Here is a 21757-nt window from a genome sequence, read left to right on the forward strand (position 1 = left end):
GAATTAAGTACATAACCAGAGGTACCACTGTATATGCAATTTTGCATACATTATTAGGTTGGAGAACTTCATTGCAAAATTCAGAGCAGTGCAACTATCAGTCCACATATTGTTTCACAAAGTGGAATTTAGGAAGATTTCCCTTCAAGTGAATACAAACTGAATCATATTTCTCTCTGTGTGTCCTTATGCTGCCCGCAGACCTCTTTGGCTCTTCCTAACCGAGTAGCTATCGCTGAGAGAGCTCAGAAATGTCTCAGTGGCTTTTAAACCTGGACCTTACACAATACTGACCAGCTTTGAACTTGTTTATTTGGTGATGGCGATGCGTGATGGCTGATATGTCACTGAGATGGAGTGTATTCTCCATTCACAAATATGCTGGAAAAATTATGTGATATTCCATCGGTGAATAATAGCCTTAGTTCATTGGAAGTGTGAGTTATCTCAGGTTTCAGGTTAAAAGTTTCCTTCCGTCACATTCCCCAAAATACATGCACTTATTGAGTTTGCAATGCTTAAATTAATTCCATGCAATTTAAGTGCCCCAATTAATCAGTTAAAAGCCAGAATAATCAAAGATTAAAAAATCATTAATAAGTTGACAGGGCTGCTTTTAAATCTGACACCTCCTTTCATCTTAACAAGGAAACTCCCCCAAACATCGCTGCCATTTTTCTTACCGCCTGCCTCATATACATTTGTGTTAATCATGGTAGCATCCACAGTGCTTCAAGTTCACTCAATAAAAAAAGAAAAGAAGAGACCAGCATGTCATGAAGTTGAAACCAATAATTTCTTATAGCTCTTTTCTGGCTGTTTGTGTCTTCAGACCGAGCAGAAATACACATTACAACATTTGCCTTTGGATGCAAAGTTAATGAGATATTTTAGAACAGATTGTGGTGTGGTTTGTGGGGTGTGTTTTTTTAAAAAATGATAAATGGCTTTAATTTGTCTAGAAACTCCAGTAAAATATAGCCCCAGTTCAAGCTTAATATAGCATTTTTTGAAATATTACATATAATATGTAAATGTTATTTAAGGTCTTATCGACTGTTGTCTTTTCGGGCGGAGAGCTGTGTCTTCATTTCATTTCAGATCTGCTGTACCAGAAGGACTAATTTGCAAGGAGTCTTAAGTGCTTGTGCAAATTGTCACAGCTTGACTTTAGCGCTTAGAATAGGAATACTTGGAGTGTTATCATTTAAAAACATGGCAAGGGATGTATAATTGCTTCTGCTTGTGGTTTCCTTTGTGTTGGGGAAATGGAGTTTTGTGAAGGCAAGACCCCGTTAGCTTCAGAGGAGATGTTGAAGCCAAACACTTGGCTTCTGCCTTTTGGCGTGCCAGACAATGGGAAGATGAAGTGCGTCTTATTTTTTTGGCATGTGCCGAGGTTCACTTATTAAGATTTTGCTGGCCCCGTGAGACAGCAAGGTGTTCGCCATCTATCTGCGATGTGCGGTGCGAATAACAATAGGCTATGTTTGTTCGTGTACAACGCACATTTTTAAAAAAAATCTGTCTCCTTGTTTCAAAAGGACCTTTATGCTGGATATTTATAAAAGCATAATTATGGCTTCAGCTTGCCAAGACACCAAGTTCAGAAATAATTGGACTGATCCAGTAAGTGGGGCTGAAGAGTGGAAATATCAGTACTAATGGTTACAGAGCAATCAAAATCCCGGGCACCAGGGAACTGGGGAACAGAGTGAGGAATACATTGCTGCCTTTCACAACCTGGTAGCTCATGCTGGCCACAGCAAAAGGGAGTAATACCATCCCCTCATTATTTGCTGAAACAGCTCTAGGAGACCCTCAGATTGGCCTCGGTTCATAGGAGCCCACTCCTAAGGGCCAAGGGGTCTTTGCCCCCCATAAAATATTTGAGGGGCCAGGGCCCCCGCAAAGTTGTTGGACATGGCCATTCGAATGGTGTGTGTGCACCGCGTCATGTGATTGACTATGTGGTCAAGTGGGGCTTACCTACCCCCCCCCATATTTTAGCACCCCTGCCCCCTTGAATCAGACCCCCTCAGGGGATCCATGGGGCTTTGTATGCTTTGCACCCAATGTGTTGTTGGCGGTTTCTTACTGCTAGCAGAGATCATCCTAAGGAGAAAGGTAGGATTGCACGCCTTGCATTCTCAAATACTTAGAGCTTATTGGATTCTGCTCTTAGGCTGCAATCGTAACTATGTCTATTCAGGAGCAAGTCCCACTTCCCAGACAGAAGACCTCACTCCTGATGGTGTGCCATCTTTTCATCCATGGTGATTGCATTCTTCTGAACCTGCATCTTGAAATCCAGAATGTGGCATCCAGCTCCCCGTACAGCTTTTATGGAATAACCTTCACTGGGAAACTTAAGAATCTATGTTAAAAACAGCCAAACGCTTTGCAAATTATTAATTAGGTAACAATAATACCAAGGTTCATGAGAAGTTCACACCTCGGTTTTAGAAACATTTACAAAACCCTGGGCTCCTTACCATTCGTAGCTTTCGTCTTATCTGCTACGCTGCTTTGATTGTATTTAGAGATTATTTTATGGATGCTGCCTCTGCACTTTAGCTCAGTGGATTTTAATGCCTCTCATATTGCTGATTACTATACAAGGAAACAACATTTTCTCTTTGATAACATCCCTGAAATGATGTCTTCCGATTCCTCGCTCGGGATCTATAAAAGAGGTCCTTGGTGTGTTTGTTTTGCTGGGAACACTTTAGAGATTTGTCCAGCTTATTTCAGATTTTGAGTTACATTTACTGGGGGGGGGGGGGAATCACATAGGAATACTTTCTGCTCTAAGAAATATAGGCCATGTCATTGATCAGTATCCTTTTTTGACAGAGCATGATTTCAAAATGCATTGTGTCAGTCTCATCAAGCTCCTTGTGTGTTTTAGGGGGGCATTCAGCCCTGATTCAGGTCCCAAAAGGGAAACCCCCATAGTCAGAAATTAGGCAAGCTCCCAAGGAAATAAAGGTGTTTTGCGACTGTGGACCTAACTCTTTCCATTGCAGATCAGCAAATGGACATCCCTGGTCCATCCCTGGCCTTGGAGATACCACCTGCTCCCCTAGTTGCTCACTAAGGCATGGGGAGGTACCTGTGCTGACAGGATCAACCATTCAGGAAAATGTAGGTTATCTCCCTCTAGATCTGGGACGGGGAATCTGAGGCCCATCAGCTCCAGGCAGCATGCCCAATGGCCAGGAATGATGGGAGTTGTAGTTTGACAGTATCAAAAGCACCTGTCAGGGACCGTGCTGAGGAGGGCTGCACTGAGGAAGAATGGTGGGAGCCAACCCCAATTCCTGCTCCTGAATCTTCCCAGGAGCAGGAGGACAGTATAGATTTGGAACAGCGGTTTGCAGAGGGACATAGTTCAGAAGGCAGAAGCTGGGAAATACTGGATGAGGAACAGCTAGGAGAAGAAACACTGCGGGGGGGGGAGTTAACAGATTCACTATCTCTGGAAAGCATTCATCTGTTCTCCCCAAGGTCAAGAAGGGCTGAGAAAGTGGCAGAACAGAAAGCACAGAGAGTACAAGCTCAGGTTACAAGACATAGGAGTGACATGGGTGACTAGGGACGTAAGGGGGTGGAATTCTTCATTGGGAGCACTGACATTCCTAGGAGATGGGTTCTTTGTTCTCTCGCTGTGATCTTTAAAGATTCTAACTGGTAAGAAGACTCCTTTTTCTTTGTTCTGCTTATCTACTGCTGGGGGGTGAGACAGCACCACGGGTAATAATAATAATAATAATAATTTATGGCTCTCCTTTCGGCATGGTTTAGATTTTGTTGTAAGCGATGGTGTTTTCTGGTCACATCTGTTTGGATTCTGTGGCGGAAGCAGTCAATGTACAAGTCCAGTGTGGTGTTGCGTCCATCAGGAGGGGTCCATGTGGAGTCCCTTTTTGTGTAACACTTTTTCGGTGGTAGTTGGTGGTCAGTGTTCTGTTGGGAGGGTGGTTGTTGTTCTGCAGTGGGTTGTGAAGTTGTTGCTTGTTCTGCTTTGTCTTGTTGTTGTGTGTGTTGAAAATACTCCTTCAGGCGTAAACGGCGGAAAAATGCTTCCAAGTCCCCACAGAACTGAATCATGTCTGGGGATTTGGCAGGGCAGAATGACAGTCCACGTGAAAGGACTGATTCCTCAGCTGGGCTGAGTGCTTGCTGTGAGAGATTGACAATATTGTTGATCTTGTTTTGATTAGTAGCCTGTAGGTTGGAAAGGTTAGAGAGTTTCTTGTTTTTCTGTTTTTTCAGTAGCTCCAGTTGAGAGTGGTAAATGTTCTGTTTTTCCTTTTGGAACTCTTGCCAAGCTTGGTGGTTCCTGATAGAGTTGTCCAATACAAGGAGTTCCTCCTTTATTAGCTTCTGTTTAGAGTAGAGAACGCTGATCAGATGTTTGAGCAGCTTCTTAGAGAAAGTGCTGCATAGTTTTCTTGCATATTCAGTGGGATACGTGGATTGTAGAGGGTTCTTAATTCTAAGACCCTTGGGTATAATGTCCAGGTTCTTGCATTTAGTAAGAAAGAAGATATCAGTCTGTACCTGTGCAAGTTTCTTGGTGAGGTATCGTATCTGAAGAAGTGTGCATGCACACGAAAGCTCATACCTAGAACTAACTCAGTTGGTCTTTAAGGTGCTACTGGAAGGAATTTTTTTATTTTGTTTTGACCATGGCAGACCAACACGGCTACCTATCTGTAACTGGAATAATAATAATAATAATAATAATAATAATAATTTATTTATACCCCAGCCACTCTGGGCGGCTTCCAACAAAATATTAAAAATACAATAAAACTTCCCTAAACAGGGCTGCCTTCAGATGTCTTGTAAAAGTCAGATAGTAGTTTATTTCCTTGACAACTGATGGAAGGGTGTTCCACAGGGTGGGCGCCACTACCGAGAAGGCCCTCTGTCTGGTTCCCTGTAACCTCACTTCTCGCAATGAGGGAACCACCAGAAGGCCCTCAACGCTGGACCTCAGTGTCTGAGGTGAACAATGGGGGTGGAGACGCTCCTTCAGGTATACTTCAGGTTCCCCATCCATAATTTAGAAAGTCTTGCGGGTAGAGGAGTCCCATTTGAATACTTGTTGGAAATGAAGGCTTTTTCACTTTTCTAGCTCGCAGAGGTATCCTAGGTTACTCCATCTGGGTGGGAATTTCCTCCCCAATTGAACAAATGTATGAGAATCTTGATCCAAAGCCTTCTTGCTGTCAGCGGTGTTCCTTTGTCATGTTTAGTAATAAATAACAAAACTCTGAAAAGGAAGCCTGTCCTAGATTGTAATTTGTAACATTTAAAAGTAGGTCACATTCTGAGCTTAAACTACCTGACAGTGTCCCTTCAAATTAAGGAGTTTTTTAAAAAACTAAAAATTACTATGTGTCAAACCTTTTTGCTAAGATATTGAAAAATGATAACAGCCTGTAACTTTGCTTTAGGATAAAAGGTAAATCTGGCACACTCTCTTTTCTTAATGATATTAGTGGGTGGGGAATTTCACATAACATACCGTATTTTTTGCTCTATAAGACTCACTTTTTCCCTCCTAAAAAGTAAGGGGAAATGTGTGTGCGTCTTATGGAGCGAATGCAGGCTGCGTAACTGTCTCAGAAGCCGGAACAGCAAGAGGGATTGCTGCTTTCACTGCGCAGCAATCCCTCTTGCTGTTCTGGCTTCTGAGATTCAGAATATTTTTTTTCTTGTTTTCCTCCTCCAAAACCTAGGTGCGTCTTGTGGTCTGGTGCGTCTTATAGAGCAAAAAATACGGTATATATTTCAAAGCACAAGAGAAGACACTGAGATGCAGCTCATTCAGGAATCTAAAAAGCAGGGGCACCAACGCCCCCCACACATTGAGGGGACCTGGTGTCATGTGACGTGTCCCACTCCCACCCAGGACGCCAGCACTCTCCCATCAGCAGTGGGAGATGGGGGCACAGAGGGTGATCTTCACCTTCCATGCCTCCTGCCCCCACCCCCAGTGCACAAGTGCTTGCCTGGCAGTGGTGGGGGATGGTGGCCCCCTCAGTATTGGGGGACTCAGTCCCCTGCCCCCTGCCCACAAATATTGAGAGGGACGAAGCCCCCTGTAGTTGGCACCTCTGCTGAAAAGGAATCATGAACATCATTGCCCACTTCAGACAATTGTCCTAGTGTGCAGAGTCTATACATGCCGCCATGTGGTCACTGTTCTGAGATTTGTCCTCACAAAATGTGTTGTGCATACCTAGGGGTTGGACACGTTCCCCTCCCCCAAAAAAGGCACAGGTCCATGCAGGTGCAAAAGTCATGCCTCTCCACTTTCAGTCAAAGTGGCCCCAGACCATTCCTCAGCTGCTGTGGATGGCCAGGCACATCTCCTTGCCAACGGTGCAAGGAACGGTGGGGACACTGATACAACTCCTTGCCAAGGGCGCAAGGGAGCCTAGGTAAGCCTCTGAGTGGCACATAGATCGCTATGTGTGTACATCCCACCATACATTCGTGATAATTTTATACAATGCTATTGTGCATAGTGCTCAAGAATCATTGCCGTGCCCCATTGCACATTGGGGGACTGTGGGAACCATAGAGAATATTCATTTTAATTAAGTATCCAGGCTGATATTGAGAAACATTTTGTAACACCACTTTCTTATTTTTAGCCTGTATCCATGTCAGCGGCTTGACAGAGGAGGAATTGTGAGAAACCCCCCCCCCCCTTGTCCTGAACCTTCCCAAGGGCAGGAGGACGGTATTGATTTAGAACAGTGGTTTGCAGAGGGGAATAGTCCAAAGAGGGAAAGCTGGGAAATACTGTGTGAGGAACAGCTAGAAGAGGAAACGCCAAGAGAGACTGCTAGCCGATTCAGTATCCTTGGACAGCATTGATCTGCTTATTTACTGCCCCCCCGGGGGGGGGGACCCGATCCCCCAAAGCCTGACAATCCATTGACTCTGCATGCCCAAGGTGGTTTTGGCCTTTTATTCCTTGAACTACAGTTTTGCCACATAGAAAACCACATAGGAAACTAGTGAGACTTCCAAGGACAGCTTATGATATTGAATCTGTCCTTCAAAGGGGTGAAGTGGTTGCTTTTTTAAAAACTCACTTGGTATTCTGAAGTCTTAGGAAGTACCTAGAGTAGAATACTACAAAACTTTGGCCACCCAATTAAGCTGAGTTTTGGAAGATTAAAGGTAAAGGGACCCCTGACCATTAGGTCCAGTCGTGGCCGACTCTGGGGTTGCAGTGCTCATCTCACTTTATTGGCCAAGGGAGCCGGCGTATAAAACGTACAGCTTCCAGGTCATGTAGCCAGCATGACTAAGCCGCTTCTGGCGAACCAGAGCAGTGCACAGAAATGCCGTTTACCTTCCCGCTGGAACGGTACCTATTTATCTACTTGCACTTTGACGTGCTTTCAAACTGCTAGGTTGGCAGGAGCAAGGACCGAGCAACAGGAGCTCACTCCGTCGTGGGGATTCGAACCGCCAACCTTCTGATTGGCAAGTCCTAGGCTCTGTGGTTTAACCCACAGCGCCACCCACAGGACAGTCAAAAGATAGTACTTGCAGAGTTCACTTCCAGCAAGATGGAGTGATTTCCACCAACTTGGGTGGTCTTAAAGGAGAATTAGAGAGATTCGTAGAGCTAAGGTATGTTGTACCTCCACTGTCAGAGACAGAAGACCAGTTTCTGGGAATCGCCAGCCGGGGGGAATGCTGTTGTGCTCAGATCTTGATCCAGCAGGTCTCTTCTTCTTAGGTAGCTCTTTAGATCATCAAATGAGCACAATGATATTTGGCTGATCAACCTGCTCCAAAGGAACAGCTTACATTTTGCCGACTTCTTAGACAGTTCCTGTCCGGCACCATGTTTTAATTTCCTTTTTAATGAATTGAGGCCATGTTTTACATGAGCTGTCTTATGCCTCATTTTCACTAATGAAAGATCTCAACTATATGGTGAATGAACATTGACATGAAAGCTGTTTGGTTTGTCCACAAGTGCATAGCTTGGAAAATGCACTATGTCTTATAATTTGCTCTGAAGGAAATAAATAAACAGCAGGAGCAGTGCAAGCTCCAGCTTGTAGTACTATTATTGGCGTGAGCAGCTTAATAAATAAAAGGCTGGAGTGAGCTATTAGAGAGTTCCAGGCTTTCTGGAAGAAAAAGAAGAAATGTTTCAGAAAGGAAGGAAAGTGTGAAATCTCTTAGCAGGTGCACCAAGTTGTACCCAACATTGGGGGGGGCTGTAGCACATGCATGATGTCACACATGTGACACACAACCCCAGTCGAGGCAGGCTACCCACCCAGTCCATCACCCACCCACCAGCTGCCTTACCTTATGAAAGGCATACTTGCAACAAAGACGTTTTGCCCTGTGCATCCCAGGAGGAGATAGCCATCGTGCCTTCTGGGGAGCTGTTCTGGGGATCCTCAAAGGGACAAGCCAGGGTCAAGATCAGGGGTAGGCAACCTAAGTCCCGGGGGCTGGATGCGGCCCAATCGCCTGATCAATCCGGCCCGTGTTTTTACATGAGTAGAATGTGTCCTTTTATTTAAAATGCATCTCTGGGTTATTTGTGGGGCCTGCCTGGTGTTTTTACATGAGTAGAATGTGTGCTTTTATTTAAAATGCATCTCTGGGTTATTGTGGGGCATAGGAATTTGTTCATTATTATTTTTTCAAAATATAGTCCGGCCCACCACATGATCTGAGGAACGGTGGACTGGCCCATGGCTGAAAAAGGCTGCTGACCCCTGGTCAAGATGGTTGGCCATGCTGCCTCCCTGGCAGTCCTCAAAAGGACACAGCAGAGCTAAGCATCTTTGTCCTGGAACATCCTTTTGAGGATCACCGCATAATTTTTTTTGGGGGGGGCTCTGGCCCCTCGGAAACCCCCACCCCCCAGATGGTGCCCCTGCCTCTTAGGGTTTCCGGAAGTGGGGGGGTGATTTTTGCAATGAATGCCATTTCGAAATGGCAAGACTGACTGGAAAGCTCAGGAACCAAGAAGACCAAAACTTCAACAAAGAATGGGGGCGGAAATTATTATTTATCTAAGCGACCGCTGTAAGCAGATGAAAACACTTGCAGGATTACAATAACACTTGTAATGTAGCAAATATTATGGACAAATGGAGAACATAAAACACTGATTATGAAATAATATGCAGTTGAAAAGGATGACAGTAGGACTCATGGAGGGGAAGGTGGGAAGTTCAGAGATTAGAAGAAATCTCTAAATGTGGATACAGTGGTGCCTCGCAAGACGAAAATAATCCGTTCCGCGAGTCTCTTCGTCTAGCGGTTTTTTCGTCTTGCGAAGCACGGCCATTAGCGGCTTAGTCGATTAGCGCTATTAGCGGCTTAGAAAAAGGGGGGGAGGGAAAAAACTCGCAAGACGAAAACGTCTTGCAAAGCAAGCCCATAGGGAAATTCGTCTTGCGAAGCACCTCAAAAAACGGAAAACCCTTTCGTCTAGCGAGTTTTTCGTCTTGCGAGGCATTCGTCTTGCGGGGCACCACTGTATGTATTTTGTATTGTACTGTTATAATTCTATATTTGTAAAACCAAATAACCGTTATTTAATTTTTAATTTTTTTGCAATGAATGGATGTCCTGTTTTAGGATTTACATTGACAAGAATCACTGAAAGAACTTGGGACCAACTTCGGTGCAGAGGCTTTCATATTTAAAGATATATAGATAAACCCATATGTACGTGTAGAATTGTAGAGTTGGAAGGGACCCACAAGGGTCATCTAGTCCAACCCTCTGCAGTGCAGGAATCTTTTGCCCAACGTGGGGCTCAAACCCACAACCCTCAGATTAAGAGTCTCACGCTCTACACACTATAATGTATCCATTCCCCTTAGGCTGCTGTGCTTTGCTTGTTTCCTCATAATATCATGTAGCCACTCATCTGCAACATTATGTTATGTTAGCAACGGCTACGGATAAACTCAGAAATTGTATTTGCAGAGCTGCTGAAGGTATTGCACAGGAGAATCCTGAGCTGGCATGAACCAGTGCTGCACATTTATGCCCCAGTTCATAAATACATCGTGCATCATTTATGTTTGTTTCTGCATATTCAAAATGCAGAAATCCCTGCTCCAAAGCAAATTAGAAGCTTTTTAATGCTTGCTAATCCCTCCTGTTAGTCCTTCCACGCATGCTCAGAATCCATGTCTCTGCCATGCTCAGTAAGATAAATGAGCTTAAATAAGGTACCATCCTCATTGTGTGTATGTGTGTGTGTGTGTGTGTGTGTGTGTGTGTGTGTGTGACTTTCACCTCTTGCACACGCCATGTAATCTCATAGGGTTTTATGATGTTTACTTTGTTTCCCCCGCTGCTTTTTTTCTTTTAACCTCCTGCGTTTTGGGGTGGCTATAGGCAAACAGAAATAATACAAAAGGGGGGAAATATCCCAGTTAGGTGCAAATGGATTTCTCGCATTCCGTTCCATAATTTTTCCAGCAAGGAGTCGTGGCAAGGGCTTGGATGTGGGAAAACAGGCTAAACTCTCCAGGCAACTATCTCCCAATTCAAATCCAGAAATAGAACACATGCTAATTCCATCCTCTGCCACTTGTCTCTGTTGCCCTCTGTAAATTGGTGGATCTGGAGCAAGGTAACTTAAAGAGCTCAGGTCCGAGATACCTCAAGGACTGCCTCTTTCAATATGAAAATACCCGGACCCTGTGCCATAAAACTTAGGGAACAAGCTGTGCTATCATAATGATTAAGGCCTTAAATGATAATCTTAGGTTATATGTTAGTGCGACCCCACAGAAACTGGGCTCCCTGGTTTACCGAGGAGCTCTGGAAAATGAAGCGGGACCTCAGACGGCTAGATCGAGTATGGCGGGGTGCCCGTGACGGAGCTTCAAGAACATCTTATATGGTTTTTATGAAAACCTACGAAATGGCAGTGAAGGCAGCTAAGAAGTCCTACTTCTCGGCCTCCATTGCATCCGCTAGCTCTTGCCTGGCGCAATTATTTAGTATAATTCGGTCTTTAACGTCCCTCGAAGGACAGCCAAATTTAAATAACAATTTGACACACAGCTGTGAGGCATTTGCGAGCTTTTTTGCGGAGAAGGTCCTGTTGCTCCGCCATGACCTCCCTGCCAATTTGGATACAATAAAGGAACTGGAGGCCCCTCGACTGTCCTCGGGTCCAGTATTGGACCACTTTGACCGGATATCCCCAGCCGATGTGGACAGACTCCTCCGAGCTGGAAAGCCCACCACTTGTCCTCTCGACCCGTGCCCGTCTTGGCTGATTAGAGCATGTCCAGACGAGGTGCGGGCCCCCCTGGGGGATATCATCAATTTGTCCCTTGGCACCGGGACATTCCCAGGGGAACTGAAGGAGGCAGTGGTGCGGCCGCTTTTAAAGAAAACATCATTAGATCCCTTAGATCTATCCAATTACTGCCCGGTTTCGAATCTTCCATTCCTGGGTAAGATGATTGAGAGAGCGGTTGCTGAACAGCTTGGTGGGTTTCTGGATGAAACATCGGCTCTGGATCCATTCCAGTCCGGCTTCCGCGCTGGTCATGGGACTGAGACGGCTCTGGTCACCCTAACAGATGATATCCACAGGCAGCTGGATCGAGGTGGGTCGGGGCTGCTGATTCTTCTAGACCTGTCAGCAGCCTTCGACATGGTCGATCACGAACTCCTAGACCACCGCCTTGCCGACGTGGGGATCCAGGGCACAGTCCTTCAATGGCTGCGCTCGTTTCTCTCTGGTCAGGGACAGAGGGTGGCGCTTGGGGGGGAATTGTCATCGCGCCACTCCTTGGTGTGTGGAGTACCTCAGGGTGCGATACACTCCCCGATGCTTTTCAACATCTTTATGCGCCCCCTCGCCCAGCTTGTCCGGAGTTTTGGGCTGGGCTGCCATCAGTATGCTGATGACACCCAACTCTATCTGTTGATGGATGGCCATCCTGACTCGGCCTCAGACACACTGATCAGATGCTTGGAAGCTGTGGCTGGATGGTTACGTGGGAGCCGGTTGAAGTTAAATCCTTCGAAGACAGAGGTCCTCTGGCTGGGACGGGACAATATGGGATTGAGGGGGCAACTTCCATCTCTTGCAGGGGTGCAATTAGTGCCAGCACCGTCTGTTAAGAGTTTGGGTGTAATCTCCGATACCTCCCTCTCCATGGAGGCGCAGATTGCAGCTATAACAAAGGCGGCATTTTTTCATCTCCGCCAAGCTAAGCAGTTGGCTCCTTACCTCTCTCGCCCTGACCTAGCCACTGTGATCCACGCGACGGTCACCTCCAGACTGGATTATTGTAACTCGCTCTACGTGGGGCTGCCCTTGAGACTGACCCAGAAACTCCAGCGGGTGCAGAATGCCACAGCGAGACTCCTTACGGGGTCTTCGCTGCGAGATCACATTCATCCGGTGGTATACCAGCTGCACTGGCTCCCGGTGGAGTACAGGATCAGATTTAAGGTGCTGGTTTTAACCTTCAAAGCCCTATACGGCCTAGGACCCTCGTACCTACGGGACCGCCTCTCCTGGTATGCCCCACAGAGGAACTTACGGTCTTCAAATAAAATCATCTTGAAGGTCCCAGGCCACAGAGAGGTTAGGCTGGCCTCAACTAGAGCCAGGGCTTTTTCGGCTGCGGCTCCAACCTGGTGGAACGCTCTGTCACAAGAGACAAGGGCCCTGCAGGGCTTGACATCTTTCCGCAGGGCCTGCAAGACAGAGCTGTTCCACCAGGCCTTTAGTCAGGGCGCAGCCTGACTCCCTCCTTTGGCAATCTTTACAAAACTTTAGTTTATGGTTGCCATCAATTTTGATTTTAATTAATTTTTATAATGTTTTTATAATGTTGCACTATTTTAGTATTGTTAGCCGCCCTGAGCCCGGCTTCAGCTGGGGAGGGCGGGATATAAATAAAATTTATTATTATTTATTATTATTATTATTATAGTGACTAAGTTTTAATTTATATATATTTTTAACTGCTGCTATATCTGTATTGTCCCTGTTATACCTAATTGCAAATTCAAATGTATCCCTATCGTGTTTTATGATTTACTTGATACTGTATGTGGGTTGAAACTGGTCTGTGACCGAAATAATAAAATTCATTCATTCTTCTTCTGAGGCCCTTCTTTATGTGCCTCCTCCATGTGTGGCGATTGGCGCTGTGGTCTAAACCACCAGCCTGTTGGGCCTGCCAATCATAAATTCAGCAGTTCCAATCCATGTGACAGGTGAGCTCTCGTTACTTTGTCCCAGCTCCTGCCAACCTAGCAGTTTGAAAGCACACCAGTAGATAAATAGGTAATACTGCGGCAGGAAGGTAAACAGCGTTTCCATGCGCTCTGGCACTCATCACAGTGTCCCGTTGCACCAGAAGTGGTTTAGTCATGCTGGCCACTTGACCCGGAGAAACTGTCTGTGGACAAACACCGGCTCCCTCAGCCTGAAAGCGAAGATGAGCGCCACACCCCATAGTCGAATTTGACTGGACATAACTGCCCAGGGGTCCTTTACCTTTACTTTAGCTCCTCCACGAAAGGTCCAGAGAGTGTCAGCATGAGAATGGGCCTTTTCTGCAGTGGTTCCCCATTTGTGGAATGCTCTCCCCGAGGAGGTTCAACTGGCATCTTAATTATACAGTCATACCTCAGGTTACGAAAGCTGCAGGTTGTGCGTTTTCGGGTTGCGGACCATGCCGAACCCAGAAGTACCAGAACAGGTTACTTCCAGGTTTCGCGCTCGCACATGCGCAGAAATGCAAAATGACATCACACACATGCGCAGAAGCACCGAATCACGTCACGCACATGCACAGACACAGTGCTTCAGGCTGCGAACGCTGTGGGTTGCGAACATGCCTCCTGCACGGATCACGTTCGCAACCTGAGGTATGACTGTACACCTTTAGGCACCAGGTAGAAACATTCCTCTTTAACCAGGCCTTTGACAAATTGATATCCAATGTTCTTTTTAAATGTTTTGGGGAGGGGGGCAGTTATTTGGTTGTTCTTGTTTTTGTTTTTATTATGTATTTTGTGTTTTATATAATATGATTTTATGTTGTGAACTGCCCTGAGACCTGTGGGTATACGACAGTATACAAATTTAATAAATGATGATAATGCACAGGAAGGCTCCTCGGGTGATTTAGAAGACTGATTACTCAAAGTTCAACAACATGCAGTTCATACTGGCAGCTCCCTTCTTCAGACAGTCACCCTCCAACTCATAGCGGGGGTAACACAGATGGTGATGCAGGGGGATGGAGCTAGCTTGTGTCGTACTTCTGGATTTGAACAGGGCAATAGTTGAAGCTAGTGTGTGGTTACCAGATTTTTTTCAATGAATCGGGGGACACTTTTTTAAGCTGAGTAGCAACAGGGAGTCAGTAGTGGGGATGGTGAGGCAAAAGACCCTGGGCCCAAGCACACATGCATATTGTATAAAGGTGCAAAGCCCTTCTTTCACACCCTGTGAAACATAAATGCGCAGAGGTTTTTAAAAAACTAGGCAACAGTCAGCCGCCCACAACTCCCGAGCCTCCCCCATCAGTCAAAACAAAGGGGAAAGGGGGCAGGAGATCTGTAGCGCCGGACGTCCCTGGTTCCCCCTTGGCAGTGGCAGCAGCACCAGCAGTCTCAGCTGCCCAGAGCCAGCCTGGTAGCGCAGTTGGCTCTGGCTGGTTTCAGGAGCTCCTCGTCTTGTTGAGCACAAGACACATCATATGGGGACTTCCGGTGAGGGGAAATGGTGGGCGCTATGGCAGCGAGCAGCTCCTGAAACCAGCCAGAGCCAACTGCACTACCAGGCTGGCTCCAGGCAGCTGAGGCTGCCGCTGCCACATTTCCCAGGGACAGGTTTGCAAATCTGGGGACATTCCAGGGATGGAATTTGTCTGGGGACAGATTTGCAAATCCAGGGACTGTCCCTGGAACTGGGAATGTCTGGTAACTCTAAGCTAGTGTGATCACCTCTGCGCTCTGGCAGCAAAACCAAATGCTTGTTTACAAAGCTGTTGTACTACCAACCTTACTGTCTGCTTGTGAAACATTTACCACTTATAAACGCCATCTCCAACTCCTCGAAAGATTCTATCAACTGCATCTCCGAAAAAAATTACACATCACTTGGGAAGACAGGCGAACTAATAATGCCAGTGTACTGGAAGAAGCAAAGATCACCAGTATTGAAGCAATGATTCTTCAACATCAACTTTGTTGGACTGGTCATGTTGTGCGGATGCCTGATTATCGTCTTCCAAAGCAACTACTATATTCTGTACTTAAAACTGGAAAGCGTAATGCCGGTGGTCAACAAAAGAGGTTTAAAGACTCTCTCAAGGCAAATCTAAAAAGAAACATAGTATAAACACCGACAACTGGGAAACACTGACTGGTCTGCAAGTGCTCCAACTGGAGAACAGCCTTTACCAAAGGTGTCATGGGCTTTGAAGACGCTCAAACTCAGGACAAAAGGGAGAAACATGATTAGAGGAAGGTGTGGGAGCACGTTTGGCAAACTCCCACCATAATCAACTCCCACCTGGAAACCTATGTCCCCACTGTGGAAGGATGTGTGGATCCAAAATTGGCCTCACTGTTTAAGACCATGTTCATGGAAGACAATCTTACTCGGCTACGAGTGATCGCCAAAGAAGAAAGAAGTTCCTACACCCCAGGTTGTGTTTTCAGATCTGAATGCCACCAAATCACCGTCTCTGTCATTGATTTTCTAGAAGTACCTCCGTCTCAGAATAAACTACTTTGCAAGGTGGTTGTGAGGAGAAAGCACCAGCCTAAGCTCCTTGGAGGGAAACGAAGGATGGAAATGTCATAAATAACCCTTCCTCTAAATATAATAGGTGTCAACGGACTGTTCCATAATCAGTGGCAGCGCATTGCCAAAAGATAGCGGTGCACTGAATTAGAATGTAGACCTGTTATGACAAGCGTTATCAATTCCTGACAGCATTACATAATGGGAAAATATATTTCTGACTAGATAAAAAGAGAGAGAGAGAGAGAGAGAGAAAGGGGGGAAATCCCTCATGACTTTTAATCTCTCTCTCTCTTTACATTATCTGAGATTTAAAGCTATGTGTGTTGTACATCAAAAACACCCCCTCCCAGGGGTATTTCACTTACAATTTCATTTAAAAATAGGAATGTGGCTCTATCTAGCTATGATGAGAATGGATTAAACAAGAATGAGGAAAAATAAGCCAAGTCTGTATATGAAGTCGCTTAGGGGAAACCCGTGTTATTAGGTTGAAATATTTAACTGATTGACTTTGTTGCATTTTGACTAGGGGCTGAGGGAGTTGGTTCCTGGGTACTTCACTTGCTCCTTTGCGAACAGTTTGTTGTGGTTTTTCACAGCACCATTTAATAAGATTTCCTTTCCTTCATCTCCGTGATTGGAATGACCTTGGTCATGCAACAGAATATCAGCTGTTTCGTTTAATTTATTCTCAATAGGAGGCACTGCAAGAAGCTGACGTCCTTTGACTTCCTTGATTCTTCACTTCCACAAATAGTTATTTTCCCCCCTCTACTTTGCCATCGTCTGGCAGTGCTGTTATGAATGCCTGATAAGTAAGATGCAGCAACATCTATTTCATTCTGCTCTTGTCTGATTAAAGGGTTCTTTGTAAGCATTATTTTATTTATTATATATTTGTTTGCTGTTTTGTTTACATACCCGTGGACAGTGCCGGCTGCTGCCCGTTGAGACTGGTAGGGCAGAATGCAGTTAAGCAGCTAAAACATGACATTGCGACAGAACAGTAGCTGCACACATTTCTGCTGCTCAAACGTGGTCTGCTCCCTAGAGCTTTATCTCTTCCCAGAGTGTTCCGCTAACATTATGCACTGTGAAGCTGCTGTGTAGTTTCTCTCACCATTCTGTGCATTACTATGAAGCTGTTTTCCAGAGATGGGTGTTGTGGGGCAGGGATGTGATGCCTGGCAATAAGGGTAATAGTGTCTGCTGGCAAATGGAGTTCTAGGTAAAGATTGTGGATGGAGGAGGGCTCTGTGCCTCGAATCAGCTGCACGGCAGGCAGAAATCATTGCAGCGTGATGAAGTGACAGCCCTGAGAGGATAATAAAGGCCAAGAAGCTGTTGATGGTGGTAGCAAGGCTGAATTTTCCACACTGAAACAGCCGGCCCGGTTCTCTGGCTGCAAACATCTAAGCAGGCAATCACAGTCACTGCATTTGATAAGGCAAACTTAAAATACCTGAGTTCTAGATCTGTGCTGCTTTATCAGTAACAGTACAGAGTAATGTAATGCAATGTTGAAAGTTCCTTGCAGCTCTAGACGTGCATGCATGGGCTTCTCTGATAGAGCCTGATTTGGCTTGTTTTATCTTCCGTTTGGCTTCTGAGCAATTTTTTAAAAAAACTTGTTTTCCTTCCATTTAATCCTGGGCATTTTGAATTTTCTTTATAGAAGCAGTGTCATCAGCAATCTCACAGTCCCAAGAATATTGGCATAGGTTATGAAAAGGGTTTCCTTCCCCTCTATTCCAATTTTTGTCACTTCAGATAAGAGAGGGTAATTTGGAGGATGGATTATTTAAAACACTGCCACTCTTTTTTCCAAACTTCAGTAAGAAACCAGCAACTTTTAGGGAATCATTATCTTCTCTGCTCCTGGCACGGAATACAAAACCCATTGTTCCTCTCATAATTACTACATTATACATTGTAACCCTGCTGGTGGTCCATGGGTGGCAGGGGGCGTGAGAGAATGTCCTTGCCTCTAAAGTGAATCTGGCCTCATCCTTGGGTACATTTCAGCCACCCTTTGAAAGTCACACTTCTGCAAAATGTGTGATGCAGTTTTCCAAACAATGTGTGCGAGACCATTAAAAATAGCTCAAAACCTCATTTTTGTTGTTGACAAAAAAGAGTTCAGCAACCTCGGCCCACTTTCTGAAGCATGGCAACCCTATATATTACAGGAAAGTGTGAATAAAAATGCATTATATTAGTGTAAATAACATACAGAAATGTATTGCATAAGGTAGGGTTGCCATATTTCAAAGAGTGAAAATCCAGACACAAAAGTTGTTGAGCTTCTTTTTCTTTCTTTCTTTCTTTCTTTCTTTCTTTCTTTCTTTCTTTCTTTCTTTCTTCTTTCTTCTTTCTTCTTTCTTCTTTCTTCTTTCTTCTTTCTTCTTTCTTCTTCTTGGCCAAAGTTGTTGAGATTGTTTTGCAAAATCTCAAAAAAGAAGTTTTGAGCTATTTTTAAGGAAATTCACCAAAATCTACACTTCCGACATGGGTTGCCATACATCCAGATTTACTGTTTACGAGGGCTAAGTCCCAGCTATGTCGGGAAATTCCAGGCGTATGACAACCCTAGAATGAGGAAATGTTCCAAAAATATGTATATTGGTTGAAACAGCTTACCAAAAAAATGTGTTTCTTAGGAGAATTAGTATTGAAATTCTGACTAATTTTCCTAAGGCTGTTTTAAAAAAAGCAAAATGTTGCAGAAATGGGGAGACCTAAATGGAAAAATGAAAGCATATGTGTCAGAGCTGCCTCTAGGTCCCAGCTCACAGAGGACCAACGCTCGGTTGATGTAATGTACAAAAGTCTTTATTGAAGTTTAGTTTCCATTTCAAACCCCAGAGCGTGCAGCCCTACGTCTTGGCCCTAGACCGGCGAAGTCCCCTCTGAGTCACTACCCCTTCCGCACCAGTTTAAGATCCTAGCCCAGCTCCACCTCCTGCGCTGTTCCTTCCTCCTCTGGGTCCTTCTGCCCCCTGGGGTTTCCTCCCTCCTGGACTCTTCTGATGCTGACCCCCTTGAGTCTTGCCCTTCCTTCCGGCGGGCTTTAGGACCTGGCTCCCTATCCGGGCTACCTGCTGTGCCGCTCGCCTGTACATTTGAACTTGGCGCGCGCGCCCAGCCGGTGACTTTCCTCTTGACCGTTTCCCCGCTCTCCGATGGAGGCGTGGCCAGTCCTGACTCATCTCCTCCCTCTGGTGGTGAGAAGACTGGTCCCGATGCCTGGGACTCCTCCCCCCCACTACGCTCTGGTGGGGACGCTGGTCCTGATTTCCAACTGCTGCTCAGGGAGTCCCCGCTGGCCCCTTCCTTCTGGGGTTTCCCCCTTGGCACCCCCCTTGCCCTGGCCATCGGCGCTCCTCTCTGTGAATCTTCTGATTCGCTGGAGAGACTCGTGGAATCTCTCTGACCACTGTCACTGCCTACACCCCCCTCGGATTCCTCCTCCTCACTCTCCATTTGCTCCTTCTCCTGTGTCTCTGCTCCTGAACCCCTGACAATATGAAATTGTCAGATTTGTCCCATCTCTAGTGACTTCCCAGCTCACAGAACCTCTCTAAAGAATGGAGACAGAAAGCTTTCAACCATTCTCTGTATATTCAGGAAAAAACATTGCGGTCTTGTAGCTCTTGTATACGTTGACAGGCTCTTTGTACAGTGTAAAATTGGATGCTTCCATTCATTCTTATTTTCTAATTAGGGCGACAGAGATGTCTGTATTCAGAGAGGTTCAGTTTTCAATGGCAAAAAGACCTGAAAATGAAAGTTGCCTTCAGGTTGGAATATCAAAGTTTTCATTTCTATATTTCTAAATATAGGAGTTCCAACTCTGGCCTGCCCCCAGCTGCCTCCTTTTAGGTATTTCAACCTGAAATATAGTTTCGGGGAGTAGGGAGATACTTTAAAGAATTTGTGATATATATATAGAGAGAGAGAGACTGCAAGATAAAAAGTAAGTAATAATTTTAAAATCATTAATCTAGGTTGCTAATGTAAGAGGTTTGGGTTTTATACAAGCATAGGCGTACTTTTCTAGAAGTATATACCGTATTTTTCGCTCTATAAGACACACTTTTCCCCTCCTAAAAAGTAAGGGGAAATGTGTGTGCGTCTTATGGGGTGAATGCAGGCTGTGCAGTTATCAATGAAGCCAGGAGAGCAAGAGGGATCGGTGCACAGCGATCCTTCTTGCTGTTCTGACTTCGCTTCGCTGGAGAGGCGCTGCACAGAGAGAGAAAGCTGTGCAGTGCCCCTTCAGCGAAGCAGGAGGAGAAACAGAGCCCCTTCCATTTCTCCTCCCGCTTTGCTGGAGAGGCACTGAGCAGAGAGGGAGAGAATGTTTTTTTTCTTGTTCTCCTCTAAAACTAGGTGCGTCTTATAGAGCGAAAAATACGGTACAGAGTTTCTTTCCTTCTCAGTTCCAGCGGTTGCTCAATTTTCTTTCATTGACATTTGAGAAAATGTATTTCACAAACGAAAGGTGTGTTAGCTGCCCGTCATGAGGGTTTTTTTTTTTTAATAAAAAAAATTGACATACAATTTTAGGTCCATATCTGGACTCAAGCAGCTTTCAGGCTGTTGAAGGAATTGAAGCGAAGCTCTTGCTTAGGGCAAAAATCACCTCGCTAGCATTCCTACATGCACATTAGTCGAAATGCAGTTCCATCCCTCCTCTTCCTGCCCCCTCCCCACACATCTTTCCTTCTAGGAGGAAGGGATCCGTATGAGATGCTTCGCGAAAGTGGTAAACGTTTGAAGTCCCTCCACGGGCTTCTTCAAATGTTGCTTTCCGCATTAACCAGGGTATCGACAAGGAGAAGCGATTCGGGTTTGCTTTCTGGGGGTCATAATTAGACAGAGTTCTGGCTAGCTGGAGGAAGGGGCAGCTCTGTAACCTTCCTTTGTTCAGCTGCTTCTCAACTTGAATCTCCTGCTTGCTTTATTGATCTGCGCTTAGTCATCTTGTTAGCAGCAGCAGCAGCAGCTCACACTTCTTAGGCGATACTGGCAATACTGATCAGAAGCATGCAGAGAGTATACGGGCAACAAAAATACAGATTATGTATATTTTTACACAGATTTTTAAAAAAACAAAAAACCACCTAACTATTGTAGAATGACCACTCTTTTCCCCAAAACCTAGACACTTGCGGGGGTCAGGGTGTTGGTAAAATAGCCCCTAGTAACTGGTATTTAGAGGCATCAGCCATTGATACTGGAAGTAACATAGCTAGTGTGACCAGTAGCCATAGGAACCAATTCCTGGGGGCTGAATAAAATATTTGAGGGGCTGGACCCCCCTCCTGGCATTGCCAGTCAAATGGTGTGTGTGGCTGATTGTGTGGAATGGAGCTTACCTCTCTCCCCCCCCCCCATATTTTGTTCAAGTTGGCACCCCTGCTAGTAGTCACTGATAGCCTAATAATAATAATAATAATAATAATAATAATAAATTTTATTTATACCCCACCCTCCCCGGCCAGATTGGCTAACTCCAGTAAAATTACAATAGAAACATAATAAGGGGGGGGACGACCCAATTTAAAATACAAGTTAAAATGCAATTAAAAAATGCAGCTTCCTTTTAAAAGTAGCCCATAGATCAAAACCGTAAGGGGAGGGAAAACATAAGGGTCAAACTGAGTCCAAACCAAAGGCCAGGTGGAACAGCTCTGTCTTGCAGGCCCTGCGGAAAGATGTCAGGTCCCACAGGGCCCTAGTCACTTGTGACAGAGCGTGCCACCAAGTCGGGGCCAGTACTGAGAAGGCCCTGGCCCTAGCTGAGACCAATCTAACCACCTTGCGACTTGGGACCTCCAAGATGTTGTCATTTGTGGACCTTAAGGTCCTCCGCGGGGCATACCAGGAGAGGCGGTACCCAGTACCAGGCGGTACCAGGAGAGGTGG

General features: G+C 45.4%; 1 protein-coding gene across 1 annotated transcript in view; it reads left to right on the top strand.

The window, feature by feature from the left end:
- The window catches only part of TMEFF2 (transmembrane protein with EGF like and two follistatin like domains 2), a 264410-nt gene that overhangs the window by 210008 nt on the left and 32645 nt on the right, over positions 1-21757 (top strand). The window lies entirely within an intron of this gene.

The sequence above is a fragment of the Podarcis erhardii genome, assembly GCF_964252035.2.
Source record: "Podarcis erhardii genome assembly, chromosome: 1".
Classification (NCBI taxonomy): domain Eukaryota; kingdom Metazoa; phylum Chordata; class Lepidosauria; order Squamata; family Lacertidae; genus Podarcis; species Podarcis erhardii.